Source organism: Stegostoma tigrinum, unplaced genomic scaffold (genome assembly GCF_030684315.1).
Source record: "Stegostoma tigrinum isolate sSteTig4 unplaced genomic scaffold, sSteTig4.hap1 scaffold_337, whole genome shotgun sequence".
NCBI lineage: Eukaryota > Metazoa > Chordata > Chondrichthyes > Orectolobiformes > Stegostomatidae > Stegostoma > Stegostoma tigrinum.
This window is the reverse complement of record NW_026728265.1, coordinates 34,190-51,291: the sequence shown is the minus strand read 5'-3', so window position 1 is coordinate 51,291 and position 17,102 is coordinate 34,190. Positions and strand designations below refer to the sequence as shown.

At 45.2% G+C, this 17,102-nt stretch overlaps 1 long non-coding RNA gene across 5 annotated transcripts in view; it reads right to left on the bottom strand.

The window, feature by feature from the left end:
- The window catches only part of LOC132208259 (uncharacterized), a 54,324-nt gene that overhangs the window by 15,238 nt on the left and 21,984 nt on the right, over nucleotides 1-17,102 (bottom strand). For 4 of the 5 annotated variants that reach the window (XR_009444341.1, XR_009444343.1, XR_009444344.1 and 1 more), the window contains 3 exons: nucleotides 15,152-15,210; nucleotides 8,904-8,989; nucleotides 3,160-3,317 (listed from right to left, as the gene is read on the bottom strand). This is a non-coding gene — a long non-coding RNA (uncharacterized LOC132208259). The remainder of the gene's footprint in view (nucleotides 1-3,159; nucleotides 3,318-8,903; nucleotides 8,990-15,151; nucleotides 15,211-17,102) is intronic. The other variant, XR_009444342.1, reaches the window with a different exon arrangement.

Below are 17,102 nucleotides of genomic sequence, written 5' to 3'. Positions count from 1 at the left end.
TGAATACTGTCAAAAAATATTCAATTAGTGCTTCCCCTATCTCCTCTGACTCCACACACAACTTCCCACTACTGTCCTTGATTGGCCCTCATCTTACTCTCGTCATTCTTTTATCTTTTATCTTATTTATCTTCATGATGTACTTTATGAGCAATACCACACATCCCCACATCACTTTAAACCTTTGGAACCTTAACAAGTTGTAGATATCTCCAATTAGCTCACTTCTTCGCTTGAAGCAGAGCAAGGACTAAGTCCTGCACGGTGAAAATGTTAGAAACAACAATGAGCACTGTCCTGCCGAGCCTTACCTAACTTCGTTACTGACCAAACTACCAGCACCCAGTTCAAAGTTGCACAATTGCTCAAGCTTTGCATTTCAGAGAGTGACTATTGTAAACATGGAAGCTAGGAGGAGGGAGGAGGCCAAATGGCTCTTTGAGCCTGCTCCACCATTCTTCATGATCATGACTGATCATCCAACTCAACAGCCTAATCCTGCTTTCTCTCCATAACACTTGATCCCATTCACCCCAAGTGTTATATCTAGCCATATCTTGAATACGTTCAATGTTTTGACATGAACTGCTTGCTTTGGTAATGATTTCCACGGACTCACCATTCTTTGGGTGAAGAAATACCTCCGAAATCGTCTATCCTGAATCCTCATACTGTGACCCCTGGTTCTGGACACACCCACCACTGGGAACTGCATCTATCCTGTCCAGTCCTGTTCGAATTTTATAAGTCACCTCATTCATTTGAATTCCAGCGAGAACAATCCTAACCGAGTCAATCTCTGATCATACATCAGACCTGCCATTCCGGGAAACAGGCTGATAAACATGCGCTGCACTGATAAACTATGAGAGCAACAGCATCCTTCCGCAGAAAAGGAGCACAAAACTGCACACACTATTTTAGGTGCGGCTTCACCAAGGTGCTGCGTAACTGCAACACCACATTCTGGCTTCTGTACTCGAAACCTCTCGGAACGAAGGCCAACAGACCATTTCAGAGACGGGAGGAACTGCCAATGCTGGAGAATCTGAGATAACAAGGTGTGGAGCCGGATGAACACAGCTGGCCAAGCGGTATCAGAGGAGCAGGAAAGATGACGTTTCGGGTTTGGGCCCTTTTTCAGAAATGGGGGAGGGGAACGGGATTCTGAAATAAATAAAGAGAGAAGGGGAGGTGGATAGAAGATGGATAGAGGAGAAGATAGGTGGAGACAGATCAAAGAGGCGGTGCTGGAGCCAGTAAAGGTGAGTGTTGTTGGGGAGTTATGATGGAGGTTCATCAGTCAAGGGAAGACAGACAGGTCAAGGAGGAGGGGATGATGCTGGTAGGTAGGAGGTGGGGTGGAGATTAGGGTGAGAGTTCGGGTTAGGGTTACACCCTAACCCCACCCCACCTCCTACCTACCAGCGTCAGCCCTGCCTCCTTGACCTGTCTGTCTTCCCTTGACTGGTCAACCCCCTTCCTAACATTTGTCTTTACCAGTCTCTTTCTCTTCACATATCTATAGAAACTCTGTCAGTCTTTATGTTCCCTGTATGCTTACTTTACTGCATTTACCCCTTCTTAATCAATCCCTTGGTCCTTCTTTGCTAAATTCTACTATGCTGCCAATCCTCAAATGTTGTTTCCATGGATCAGATACTATCGCTAATTGCCTTTGTTAAGTCATGGATTGGTCCTCTTACCCATTTTGCTTTCATGCCAGACAGGAATAAACAGTTGTTGTAGTCCGCCCACGTGCTCCTTAAATGTTTGCCATTGCCTATCCACTGTCATCCCTTTAAGCAACTCTTTGTGATCTATCAAGGCTAATTTCATGCCTCATATCTTCAGCTTTCATTATTAAGATGCAGCACCCTGGTCTCCAAGTCAACTCTCACACTCTCCATCTTGATTGAAAAAATTCTATCATGTTGCGGCCACTCATCTCGAAGAAATCTTGCACAGCTAGATTGGCAATGATTCCCTTCTCATTACACAGCACCCAGTCTTAGATGCACTGCTTTCCAGTTGGTTCCTCAACATATTGCTCAAGAAAACCATCCCGTATCCATTCCAGGTCTGTTCTAGTTCTGTTATAAACTAGTAGAGCTCTCAACAATAAATTAGAAGGTTATGGCTTCAAGCTGTAATTTATATTTAAGCATAATTTTTAGGGTAATACTTCAATGAAGTACTGAGGAATTTGGATTGTCGGAGATGCCAGCATTCAGAAGAGGCATTAACTTGAGGCTCCACCTGCTGTTAAGAGCTCAGATCAACTGAAGTCGTGACACACTTTGCCTGGGTAATAAATTCTAGTGACAAACCAGTCCATATCAATAGTGCAAGATAACAAAGTGTGGAGCTGGATGAACACAGCAGGCCAAGCAGCATCTCAGGAGCACAAAAGCTGACGTTTCGGGCCTAGACCCTTCATCAGAGAGGGGCATGGGGAGAGGGAACTGGAATAAATAAGGAGAGAGGGGGAGGCGGACCGAAGATGGATAAAAAAGAAGATAGGTAGACAGGAGTGTACAGGTGGGGAGGTAGGGAGGGGATAGGTCAGTCCAGGGAAGACAGACAGGTCAAGGAGGTGGGATGAGGTTAGTAGGTAGGAAAAGGAGGTGCAGCTTGAGATGGGAGGAAGGGATGGGTGGGAGGAAGAACAAGTTAGGGAAGCAGAAACAGGCTGGGCTGGTTTTGAGATGCAGTTGGGGGAGGGGAAGAACTGGGCTGGTTTTGGGATGCAGTGGGGGAAGGGGAGATTTTGAAGCTTGTGAAGTCCACATTGATACCATTGGGCTGCAGGGTTTCCAAGCGGAATATGAGTTGCTGTTCCAGCAACCTTCGGGTGGCATCATTGTGGCACTGCAGGAGGCCCATGATGGACATGTCGTCTGAGGAATGAGAGGGGTAGTTGAAATGGTTCGCGACTGGGAGGTGCAGTTGTTTGTTGCGAACCAAGCGGAGGTGTTCTGCAAAGTGGTTCCTAAGCCTCTGCTTGGTTTCCCCAATGTAGCGGAGGCCACACCGGGTGCAATGGATACGATATACCACATTAGCAGATGTGCAGGTGAACAAAACGAAAATGAGCTCAAAATTCATACTGGCAAGTAGACCCGCTTGACATTATGAATTGGTGCAGAGCACACTTACATGTTGGGAGCAACTGCGGACACTTGGTTCAATGGTGCTGCCTCCAAATGAAGCTACCTCACCCAGCTGCCGAGGGATCTGGACTGCATCGTGAAGCAAAAGGCTCAGGCTTCGTTGGTCACATAAATCTGTGGGTTCAGCTACTTGTTTGAAGATATCTGCAAAAGTTATCCAGAAGAAAAATACTGACATTCCTAAACTTAAGGGAGGTAGTTGAGAGTTCAATACATCCAATACATCTTCCTCAATTGCCTTGCTTTGTAAATCATCTTACAACATTATTTTTATGATCTTGATTGGCTATTTGCAAACAACTGTGGAAACAAAAACTTCTGTTTGTTTACAACAATGGACAATGTATGTTGTCTGATTCTCCAAGGAAGTCATTTTGTCAATTTCTTTCTTGATTGTAAATCTCAAACCTCTCTAATAGCTCCTCGTTCATTTCACAGAGGTAATCTTTGTGTGGACCTGGAAAACATCGGCACGGTCCTCAATGAATATTTTGTGTCAATCTTTACAATGGAAAAGGACACTGCAAGTAAGATATCAGGGCAGAGGACCTCGGAGCATCAGAGGTTAAGATACAGGGAGATGCAGCTGGTTGAGCAACTTTAAAAGTGGATACATCTACAGGGCGAACTGAAACGTATACCAGCTAGCGGGGGAAGTGAGGGAGGAGATATCTGGGCCGCTGGCAGCAATTTTCAAACCCTTGTCAATCACACGTGAAGTAATGAAACACTATTAACATTGTCCCACTATTAATAAACGGAGAGAGGAACAGACCAGGAAATTAAAGGCCAGTCAGAATAATCTCAGCACTGGTGAAGCTATAAAGAGGCATTCTTAGGGGTAGAATGTACTTGCAAGAAATAATCAGGGATAAACACTATGGATTTGTTAAGATGAGGTCACATTATGCATTTGATGTGGGCTTAGTAAAGTCCCCCTTGGCAGATTGAGCAAGAAAACAACAGCCATGGGATCAAAGGCAAAGAGGCACACTGGAGCCAAAACTGGCTGTGGCAGAGAGCACAGGGTGATTGATGGTAGAGGGATATCTATTTGACAGGATGTTTGCTTTGAGTGGGGTTGTGCAGGGCTTTCCACAAGGACCCTTGAAATTTGTCAAGTTAATTCATCATTTGGGCTTAAACACAGGATGTATGACTGTATTGCTAGCGAATGGCTAATTTAGTGAGGAGGATATCGATGGAATGGCCATGTAAATAACAGCCATGGGATCAAAGGCAAAGTGGCACACTGGATCCAAAATTGGTTGACAGACAGGAAGAATAAACTTCAGGAGGAGATCAACAGACTGGTCAGCTGAGCACAGCAATTGAACTCAACCAGGAAAAGTGTGAGCTAATGAACTTGGGACGGCGAACAACGCAAGGGATCACACTATGAAGGGTGTAATCCTGGAGATGACTGAAAAAACCAGCTGCCTGGGCTGGGGGTTGTCATGGAATCATATAGTACAGAAGAGGTCCTATGGCCCACTAAGGCTGTACCTCTAAAAATACACTGCAACATATACTAGTCGCATTTTTACACACGAGACCATTCTCTTAAATATTACGACATGTCAACTGCTCATCCAAGTACTTTTCAAAGGTTGTGAGGTTTCCTGTTTCAACTTCCCGCCCAGGCAATGCGCTCCAGACCTTCACCACACTCTGGATGAAAACGATTTTCCTCAAACCTCCTCAATATTCCCGTCTTTCTCTTTAAAATTATGCTCTATTGTTATTGATGCTTTAACTAAGGGGAACAATGCTTTCTATTCAACCCATCTATACCTCTCATAATCTTATATGCCTCTGTCAGGACCTCCATTCACCCACCAAACCTTCTCTGCTTCACAGAAAATAATGTGATTTTTTCCAGTCTTTCTTCACAGCTAAAATGCTCCAACACATGCAACATCCTTTTCATTCCCTCCAGTGCAATTACATCCTTCCTAATGGGTGGTGACCAAAATGCCACACACGACTCCAGCTGTGGCCTAACCAAACTTTTAAACAACTCCAAAGTGACCTTCCCACTCTTACAATTTATGCCACAACTGATAAAGGGAGGTGTCCCATATGTCTTTGTAACAACCCTTACTAGCCTGACCTGACCCCTTCAGGAATTCATGAACAAGCACTCCAGGGTCCCTTTTCTCCTCTAAGCTTCCCAGTGTCCTGCTATGCATTAGAGTGAGATTTTATTATCACATGCATTCAATACAGGGTACAAGAGTACAAAGAAAAGAGTACAAAGTTGCCTTAGACGGTGCCATCTCAGGTACAAAGTACCTTGGTACGCAATTTTAGTTGCAGAAGTAGAAAATTTATCCATCCTTCTTTACTCAGAGTCGTAGGGGAGTGGAATGCAATGCCGGAGAGGGGAGTGGAGTCAGCCTCAATAGGGGCATTTCATCGGCTATTAGACAAGCACATGGATGATAGTATAAGGTAGGGGCGGAGGTTAGATTGACCACAGGATTAGGGTAAAAGTTCGGCACAACATCGTGGGCTGAAGGGCCTGTACTGTGCTGTACCGTTCCATGCTCCATGTGATAAAAATAAATGAATAAGTTAAAAAATTCAGCACTACAGTCTTCTTAGTATAACAGTAGAAGAATAAAAACAAAAGTTTAAAAAGTCAAACATCACTCTCCACTGGAGTCGTACCTGAGGACTGGAGGGAGGCAAATGTAATTCCTCTCTTCAAGAAAGGAAATAGGGAAATCTCCGGCAATTACAGACCAGTAAGTCTCACGTCTGTCGTCTGCAAGGTGTGAGAAAGGATTCTGAGGGATAGGATTTACGACCATCTGGAAGAGCATGGCTTGATCAAATACAGTCAACACGGCTTTGTGAGGGGTAGGTCATGTCTCACAAAACTTATCGAGTTTTTTGAGGATGTGACTAGAAAAGTTGATGAGGGTCGAGCTGTCGATGTGATGTATATGGACTTCAGCAAGGCATTTGATAAGGTTCCCCATGGTAGGCTCATTCAGAAGGTCAGGAGGAATGGGATACAGGGGAACTTAGCTGCTTGGATACAGAATTGGCTGGCCAACAGAAGACAGCGAGTGGTAGTAGAAGGAAAATATTCTGCCTGGAAGTCAGTGGTGAGTGGGGTTCCACAGGGCTCTGTCCTTGGGCCTCTACTGTTTGTAATTTTTATTAATGACTTGGATGAGGGGATTGAAGGATGGGTCAGCAAGTTTGCAGACGACACAAAGGTCGGAGGTGTCGTTGACAGTGTAGAGGGCTGTTGTAGGCTGCAGCGGGACATTGACAGGATGCAGAGATGGGCTGAGAGGTGGCAGATGGAGTTCAACCTGGATAAATGCGAGGTGATGCATTTTGGAAGGTCGAATTTGAAAGCTGAGTAAAGGATTAAGGATAGGATTCTTGGCAGTGTGGAGGAACAGAGGGATCTTGGTGTGCAGATACATAGATCCCTTAAAATGGCCACCCAAGTGGACAGGGTTGTTAAGAAAGCATATGGTGTTTTGGCTTTCATTAACAGGGAGATTGAGTTTAAGAGTCATGAGATCTTGTTGCAGCTCTATAAAACTTTGGTTAGACCGCACTTAGAATACTGCGTCCAGTTCTGGGCGCCCTATTATAGGAAAGATGTGGATGCTTTGGAGAGGGTTCAGAAGAGGTTTACCAGGATGCTGCCTGGACTGGAGGGCTTATCTTATGAAGAGAGGTTGACTGAGCTCGGTCTCTTTTCATTGGAGAAAAGGAGGAGGAGAGGGGACCTAATTGAGGTATACAAGATAATGAGAGGCATAGATAGAGTTGATAGCCAGAGACTATTTCCCAGGGCAGAAATGGCTAACATGAGGGGTCATAGTTTTAAGCTGGTTGGTGGAAAGTATAGAGGGGATGTCAGAGGCGGGTTCTTTACACAGAGAGTTGTGAGAGCATGGAATGCGTTGCCAGCAGCAGTTGTGGAAGCAAGGTCATTGGGGTCATTTAAGAGACTGCTGGACATGCATATGGTCACAGAAATTTGAGGGTGCATACATGAGGATCAATGGTCGGCACAACATTGTGGGCTGAAGGGCCTGTTCTGTGCTGTACTGTTCTGTTCTGTTCTATGTTCTATTACAGTCCTTTCCTAAGCCACGAGTTTGCAGACACTCTGAACGAGGCTTCCCCCGTGATGGTTTGTATTCCCTGCGCTGGGCTAAAACCCGCCCATCCTTGCCAGTGGACTTCACTGCTGACTGCTGTAGCTGACCTCCATCGGGCACGACAGGCTTTGCCACATTAAGTACTCTCTTATCTTATTCCTTCTTCAGGCTATATCAATCTGCCACTGACCTGCCCATCTGACTGATGACAAGATTGGAGCAGACAAGGGGACCTGGTAAAAGGTGTTTAAGATTTTGAAGGGCATAGAAAGGATAACTGGAAGCTGCTTTTTCCATTAGTTGACATGAACTCACTGACTGAAAGTGTGGCTGATTCAGAAAGTGTCTGAATATTTAAGCAGTATTTAGATAATCACTTGTGTTGCTGTAGGCTCCAGGGCTATGGGTCAAACAATCAAAAAGGAAATAAATGCCATGTGAGTTCAATGTAGACAGATCTTTGTTGAGTAGTGCAGTAACGACAGACCGCACGGCCTCCTCCTGTGCAACAAACATCCATGACTCTACAATTACACAGCTTTTCTTTGAGACATTTCTCCACTTGACTGATTCTTTGTAAATGCAAGGCCGACAAAATAAATCCTTTTATTAAAAGCTTCCATCTCACTGAGAAAGCTTCAGGCCAATTTGATAATCTGCTCTGAAAATTCTGCTCATATTTTGATAGTTATGAAAAATTCTACTATCAGGGCTGTCACAATCCACAACATTCTAAATCAATCAACAATATTCTAGAAAGATGATCATTTGCCTATACAACAAATTTTAACTGATGTTTTTAAAAAATAGAGAAATAAATCTAGATCTGTCAAAAACTAATCAGTTCTTCCTTGGACCATACCTGTACAGACCAGGTTTCAATGAAATATGCCCATTAGTTGTGAGATACATTGTTGACAATAGAACATCAAATGGGGAAAAACATGACCTCACATTAAGTGTTATCACTGCTGCAAGTGAGCAGTAGAGTCATACAGCACTTCTGAATATTTTCCAAGTATTCTAATGATGAAAACATTATTGGTAACAAAAACAGCTGCTAAGATGGTGTCGTTGAGAAGCAATGGCATCAGACAGATGTAGTGCATCATTTATCCAGCAGGAATGCACTGTGCAGATTCTGCAAAGACCACGCTATAACTTAACATTAATAGTGGCAGTGACTAAATAGAGAAATATACTAAGACAGCAAACCTTTTGTTAAACAGTACCCGTGGTACCAGGAATGGGCTGAATAATCAAAAATTCCAGTTGATCAATAGGTCCACACACACAAAAAACACACACTCAATAACAGGAACATAATGCATGGGATATACACATTACTGTTCTCCTTCATTTACAGCATAAATAACTTCAGTAATGATGCAACTTCGCCTTAACTCAAACTTACTGGCAGGGAGCCTTCTCACTTGCACCCTCACCAGACATCACAGAGATGATGAGAATACAGTAAACATCTGGTGTGTACTTTTTGTCAGTTTATTGAGTGGGCTAGTTTGTTAAACAAAGTTTACGTACAGTTAAATCTACAGTTTACATGTGTATCAGCAATGATAGATTTAGTACTTACACTTGTATTTTTTCCTCCAGATGACCCTTGGACAGACACATCAAGCCAATTTTCAAAGAAACACTCTGATTCTTCCACTCCTACCCCTGGAAAAGGAAGTTACAGAATGTCACTGACTGACTTTACTTATTTGAATACAGCATAAGATACATAGAACATAGAACAGTACAGGCCCTTCAGCCCATGATGCTGTGCTGAACTTTTACCCTAAACCTCAGGTCTATCTAACCTCCACCCCTATCTTGTATTATCACCCATATGCCTGTCAAATAGTCACTTAAATGCCCCTGATGAGGTTGACTCCACAACCCACTCCAGCTGAAACAAAGATCTCTTTGAATTGTCATTTGTCAGACATGTATTGAATCAAAAAACAAATTTCTCACTTCCACAGATTTCTACAGCATGTTAATATGATTTGTGAAAGTTAATATTTCACCCTTTTATTTTACAAATACAACTTTAAACAAAATGCTACTGTAAAGAACTTCTACGCTGGTATTTGTGCATATGCCATTTCAGTTTTGTGATCTGTTTCTATGCAACGAGTGATAAATACTTCGATTAAAACGGTTGAGAGCAGTATATGTGAGATTTAATACCATGCTTTATCTGCAGATAGTCCATCTGCAGGTAGTTATTCATGAGGCTCAACTAACATCATGTCTCAGAGGAGCTTGTGACCTCTGGGTTAGGTACTGTTTGACCGTTGCCTACTGGTCACTAGTTGAGACGAAAGAGAACTACTAGCTGCTATCCATTTTCAACAAGTGATCACGATAATCTACCTGCATTTCAACGTCCCATCAACATTCAAGAATAATAAAATGTGAGGCTGGATGAACACAGCAGGCCCAGCAGCATCTCAGGAGCACAAAAGCTGACGTTTTGGGCCTAGACCCTTCATCAGAGAGGGGGATGGGGTGAGGGTTCTGGAATAAATAGGGAGAGAGGGGGAGGCGGACCGAAGATGGAGAGAAAAGAAGATAGTTTGTGGAGAGGAGAGTATAGGTGGGGAGGTAGGGAGGGGATAGGTCAGTCCAGGGAAGACGGGCAGGTCAAGGAGGTGGCATGAGGTTAGTAGGTAGGAGATGGAGGTGCAGCTTGGGGTGGGAGGAAGGGATGGGTGAGAGGAAGAACAGGTTAGGGAGGCAGAGACAGGTTGGACTGGTTTTGGGATGCAGTGGGTGGAGCGGAAGAGCTGGGCTGGTTGTGTGGTGCAGTGGGGGGAGGGGACGAACTGGGCTGGTTTTAGGATGCGGTGGGGGAAGGGGAGATTTTGAAGCTGGTGAAGTCCACATTGATACCATTGGGCTGCAGGGTTCCCAAGCTGAATATGAGTTGCTGTTCCTGCAACCTTCGGGTGGCATCATTGTGGCATTCAAGAATTGTTGCTCGAAGAGGCTTCTGTGTAACAAGTAGGAGTAGAATCAAGATCAACCATGTTGTTTTCCCAATGTGAACCAGCTGCCAACACCATATATATGGGACCATCTTAATCATTCTTCTACAATTAACTTTTACAACAGACAACAGGTGCAGGAGTAGGCCATTCGGCCCTTCAAGCCAGCACCACCATTCATTATAATCATGACTGATCATCCACAAACCGTATCCTGTCCCTGCCTTATCCCCATAACCCTTGATTCCACTATCTTGAAGAGATCGATCCATCTTTTTCTTGAAACGATCCAGAGACTTGGCCTCCACAGCCTTCTGGGGCTGAGCATTCCATATATCCACCACTCTCTGAGTGAAGAAGGTTTTCCTCAACTCTGTTCTAAATGGCCTACCCCTTATTTTTAAACAGAACCTCTGGTTCTGGACTCACCCATCAGCGGAAACATGCTTCCTGCCTCCAGAGTGTCCAATCCTTTAATAATCTTCTGCATCTCAATCAGACCCCCTCTCATCCTTCTAAGCTAGGTCCCTGTACAGCTGCAGAAGGACGTCTTTGCTCCTATACTCAATTCCTCTTGTTATGAAGGCCAGCATGCCATTGGCTTTCTTCACTGTCTGCTGTACCTGCATGCTTGCTTTCATTGACTAATGTACAAGAACACCAAGATCACATTGTACTTCCCCTTTACCAACTTGACTCCATTGAGATAGTAATCTGCCTTCCTGTTCTTGCTACCAAAAAAGTGGATAACCACACATTTATTAACATTAAACTGCATCTGTCAGCCATCCGTCCACTCACCAAGCCAATCCAAGTCATCCTGTATTCTCATAACATCCTCCTCACATTTCACACTGCCACCCAGCTTTGTGTCATTGGAAAATTTGCTAAGATTACTTTTAATGCCTTCATCTCTATCATTAATGGATATTGTAAACAGCTGTGGTCCCAGCACCGAACCTTGTGGTACCCCACTGGCCACTGCCTGCCATTCCGAAAGGGACCCGTTCATCACGACTCTTTGTTTCCTGTCAGCCAGCCAATTTATAATCCAAGTCAGTATTTTGCCCCCAATAACATGTGCCCTGACTTTGCTCACTAGTCTCCAATGTGGGACTTTATCAAAGGCTTTCTTAAAGTCCAGGTTCACTACATCCACTGGTTCTCCCTTGTCTATATTCATAGTTACATACTCAAAAAATTCCAGAAGATTCGTCAAGCACAATTTCCCCTTTGTAAATCCATGCTGACTCTGACCTATCCTGTCACGGCTATCCAAATGAGTTGTAATTTCATCTTTTATAATTCACTCCAGCATCGTTCCCACTACTGACATCAGTCTAACCGGTCTACAATTTCCTGTTTTCTCTCTCCCTCTTGGACTCACCCATCAGCAGAAAAATGCTTCCTGCCTCCACAGTGTCCAATCCATTCATAATCCTATCCGTCTAAATCAGATCCCCTCTCATCCTTCTAAACTCGAGAGGACACAAGCCCAGTCGCTCCAATCTTTCAACATATGATAGTCCCGCCATTCCGGGAATTGACCTTGTGAACCTACGCTGCACTCCCTCAATAGCAAGAATGTCATTCCTCAAATTGGGAGACTAAAACTGCACACAGTATTCCAGGTGTGGTCTCACCAGGGCCCTGTACAGCTGCAGAAGGACCACTTTGCTCTTATACTCAATTCCTCTGATCTGATTGAGGCATAGAAAATTATGACAGGCACAGGCAGAATACATTGTGAGAATCCTTTCCCCAGGGCACATGTGTCTAAGACCAGATGGCACAAGGTTAAGGTGAGGATGAAACCAGATGGCACAAGTTTAAGGTGAGGAAGTCTGAGGAAAAGCTTTTTCATGTCAAAACTGGTAGACGTATGGAGCACGCTGCCTGAGAGGGCAGTAGAGGCAGGTATTCTCAACATTTAAAAAGCATCTGGGATGAGCATTTAAAATGCTAGGTCAAAGTAGGCTCTGGACCAAGTGTAGATAAATGAGATTAGTGCAGTTTGGTGTTTGTTGGTAGGCATAGATATGGTGTTTCTATGCTGTATGACTCTACGAGATTGACGGTCACAAAATTTTATTCAACATCTGGCCGTTTATTCCTTGACATTAACTGGATGATGTTCATATTGTGCGCATTATACACGTCATTCTCCAGCACTAACATTTGTAACCGTGAAGAACCGTGAGGAAGAAAGGCTGAGGGTCTTAGGTCTGTTCTCATTGGAGAGAAGGAGGTTCAGAGGGGATTTAATAGAGACATACAAGATGATCAGTGGACTAGATAGTGTGGACAGTGAGAGCCTTTTTCTGAGGATGATGGCATCAGCTTGTCTGAGGGGGCAGAGCTACGCATTGAGGGATAATAGATTTGAGATAGATGTCAAAGGCAGGTTCTTTAGTCAGAGAGCGGTAAGGATCGCCCTGCCTGCTGATGTAGTTCACTCAGCCACATTGGGGGCATTTAAACAGTCCTTGGATAAGCATATGGATGATGATGGGATAGTGTTGGGGGATGGGTTAAGATTAGTTCACAGGTCGGCGCAACATCGAGGGCCAAAGGAACACTGGCTTTGTGTCCCAGAAATAGGTCCAGCATTGCACTGTCCCTTACAAGCTCATCTCCATGTTCATGTAAAATAATCTATCAAATGTATTTAAAGAATTATTTCCCAAGTCAAACTTTTATCTAATCTCAATTAATGTTGTGCAGTTGAAATCCCAGAATATAATTATTATTTTATTAGCTTCTCACCCCTCAGTGAATTCCCTGCTCTTCAACTGCCCACTGCTTGCAAGGCCGATAGCTTAAATTCCTCACAACATTAGCAAACCCTTGTGCAAGGATTTTGGTTCCTTTCTGCTTCAGCTGCAGACCAGCCCACTTGTAGAGGACATACCATCCTCACAAATTCTCCTTCAGATCCAGGAGTCTAAATCCCTCCCCAAACACAAACACTTGAGCCAAGCATTCATCTGTTTTCTTCCCCTTTTTCTTGCCTTCTCAGCATGTGGCACCAGGAATAATCCAGAGATTACAACTTTACAGGTCCTGCTATTTAATCCACTGCCTAGCTCTCAGAACGCTTGGTGCAAGCGTTACCCCAAACCAAATCACTCATCTTACCAATGTGTACATCGAGCTGTGTCTTACGGTCCTCCTCCTTCAGGATCCCCTTAATGACATTGTTGACCTGGTTAATATGCCACAATGGAGTCACAGGTACGACTGTGAAAAATCTGGTCCACCCAGATCGTTGCAATGAGCAAAAAAGCACACCATTTGTCTCTACTTGCCAGGGGGCTAAGGCAGTTTGGTGTGTCCACAAGGACAACTTTCATTGATGTACCAGAGAAAGCATCCTATCTGGATGCATATCACAGCATGGTTCCTCTAGCTGAACAATCCCTATTTATTATGGCTCTTGCCTTTCTTCTTCCAGGCAGAATTGGAGAGAGCGAGCGCGCGACAGACAGAGCGAGAGAGATGGGCAATGAGGGAGAGAGAGACAGACAGACAGACAGAATGGGCGACAGAATGTGAGTGTGAGCACGCCTGCATCAGACAGTGAGAGAGATGTTGCTGAGGTGGAGATAGTTGAGAGTGTTGATCACCAACGATCTCTCCTGGTCCACCCAGATCGTCACAATGGGCAAAAAAGCACACCAATGTCTCTATTTCCCCAAGAGGCTAAGGCAATTCAGTGTGTCCACAAGGACAACAATTATTGATGTACCATAGAAAGCAACCTATCACGGCATGGTTTGGCAACAGCTCATCCTCAGGTCATAAGAAACTACAGAGTCGTGAACACAGCATAGTCCATTATGCAAACCAGCCTTCCATTCTTCTGTTTGTGCCTGTGAGTCAAGTGATGGGGGATAACAGGGAGAGGAGAGATAATGACAGGGAGAGAGGGAGGGAGAGAGGGAGAGAGGGAGAGAGGGAGAGAGGGAGAGAGGGAGAGAGGGAGAGAGGGAGAGAGGGAGAGAGGGAGAGAGGGAGAGAGGGAGAGAGGGAGAGCGGGAGAGCGGGAGAGCGGGAGAGCGGGAGAGCGGGAGAGCGGGAGAGCGGGAGAGCGGGAGAGCGGGAGAGCGGGAGAGAGCATGAGAGAGAGAGAGAGCATGAGAGAGAGATGAGATGAGGAATAAGAAATGATGAGTGGTCAATACCTGGAGGAAAAAAAGAACCGTGTGTGAGCATTAAGAGAAGCCGCTGGCTGTAATATGGAGGCTATTGTTTTACTGATTGTACGAAACGAAAAGCAAGTGTCACCTCTTGGTGTTAGGGGACAGGAGATGCGCATTAGAGAAGGAGATATAGTCAGCCTGGTTAGAGACAGCAGACACGTTGCAAATGCATAGAAACTGAAATTAAAGCTTTCTTGTCAATGTGTAAAGAGGTGAGACAAATATGACCGGCTAATATTGTACCTTTGCGCTCAGTAAAATGATAGAATCATGATTCAGGGAATCCTTACAGTGTGGAAACAGGTCCGTCAGCCCAACACGTCCACACTGCCCCTCAAAGCTTCCCACCCAGACCCATCCACCTATAACTCACCTAACCTACACATCACTGAACACCTTGGGAAATTTAGCATGGCCAATCCACCTAACTTGCACATCTTTTCACCGTGGGAGGAAACTCGAGCACCCGGAGAAAACCCATGCAGACACATGGACAATGTGCAAACTCCACACAGACAGTGACCTAAGGGCGGAATTGAACCCAAGTTGTTGGTGCCATGAGGCAGCAGTGTTAACCAGAGCCCCTGTGCTCTTTATTATGCCAATTAAGCTGCAAGCATTTTTTTTTAAGAAAGTAAACTTACCATCGTCACAGGATGCGAGTGCTTTCAATTTCTGTCAGCTTGGAGAACTTTATCCGCATCTGCAAGGGCAAGGTGATGGCAATGGTGTGAGACTGGTTAATATTCTGCAGCTCGCCGTGCAAAAAATTAACAGCATCTCCAATGCTTTTTACCTCGGGGCATAACAGAAAGACAAGAACATGAAAAAATCCTGAAATCTTCCTCCAATTTCAATCTCAGTTGGACCATCCCTTCATCAAAAGCCACAACCAAACTGAACAGTAACTTGGTTCACTCCAAATCAACTATAACACTAATTTCCAAAACTCAATGTCCTGTTTTTCGAAGATATCTGCATGTTCCATGGAAAATCATGTATTTTCCACTGCCTACCAGGCCAATCATTTGTTCACTATGATCTCTGTCTCTCTCTCTCTCTCTGTATCTTGCCCTCTTTGATTTCTGTAATTCACGCCCTCCCTACCCTCAGCTACCTGTGCTCATATGCTCGAGGCTTCTCCAATTTTCTGATGTTCGTGCTAATGCTTTAAGATCCCCGCACTGAATGTCAGCAATTTTTTTCAAAAGCCTCAATGACTACTGCCCAGTGGCTCTGACATCCATATTTATGACTATGAAGTGCTTTGAGAGGTTGGTCATGGGCCACATCAACTCCAGCCTCCCACATTACCTTGATCCACTGCAATTCACCTACTGATGCAGCAGATCCATGGCAGATGCCCTCTCCTTGGCTTTACACACATCTCTGGAACGTCCAGATAACAAGGGCATCTACGTCAAGCTCCTACTTATTGAGCACATCTCCACCTTCAACACCATAATTCCATCTGCCCATCCTGGGCCTCCTGCAGTGCCACAACAATGCCACTCAAAGGTTGCAGGAACAGTACCACTTATTTTGCTTGGGAACCCTGCAGCCTAATTGGACCAGTGTGGACTTCACAAGCTTCAAAATTTCCCCTCCCCACCTACATCCCAAAACCAGCGCAGCTCATCCCCACCTCCCTAACCTGTCATTCCTCCCACCTATCCACTCTCCCACCTCAAGCCCTACCCCCATCTCCTACCTACCAGCCTCAGCTCCACCCCCTTGGCCTGGTCGTCCTCCCTGGACTGACCGATCCCCTCCCTAACTGCCCACATACACTCATCTTTACTGGCTCTATCCGCCGCCTCTTTAACCTGTCTGTCTCCTCTTCACCTACCTTCTCCTTTATTCAGAGACAAAGGGAACTGCAGATGCTGGAGAATCCAAGATAACAAAGTGTGAAGCTGGATGAACACAGCAGGCCAATCAGCATCTCAGGAGCACAAAAGCTGACATGTTGGGCCGAGACCTTTCATCAGAAAAGGGGGAGGGGGAGAGAGTTCTGAAATAAATAGCGAGAGAGGGGGAGGTGGACCGAAGATGGAGAGAAAAGAAGATAGGTGGAGAGGAGAGTATAGGTGGGAAGGTCGGGAGAGGATAGGTCAGTCCAGGGAGGACAGACAGGTCAAGGAGACGGGATGAGGTCAGTTGGTGTGAAATGGAGGTGCAGCGTGAGGTGGGAGGAGAGGATAGGTGAGAGGAAGAACAGGTTAGGGAGGCGGGACAAGCTGGGCTCGTTTTGGGATGCAGTGGCGGGAGGGGAGATTTTGAAGCTTGTGAAGTTCACATCGATACCATTGGGCTGCAGCGTTCCCAAGTGGAATATGAGTTGCTGTTCCTGCACCCTTCGGGTGGCATCATTGTGGCACTGCAGGAGGCCCATGATGGGCATGTCGTCTAAGGAATGGGAGGGGGAGCTAAAACCGTTCGCGACTGTGAGGTGCTGCTGTTTACTGCGAACCGAGCGGAGGTGTTAGCTTGCACTCACTGGAGCACTGCAGCAAGCCTGAGACAGAGATTTTGGACAGGGATCATGATGGGGCGCTCAAGTGACAGGCAATTGGAAACCTGGGGCCATTCTTA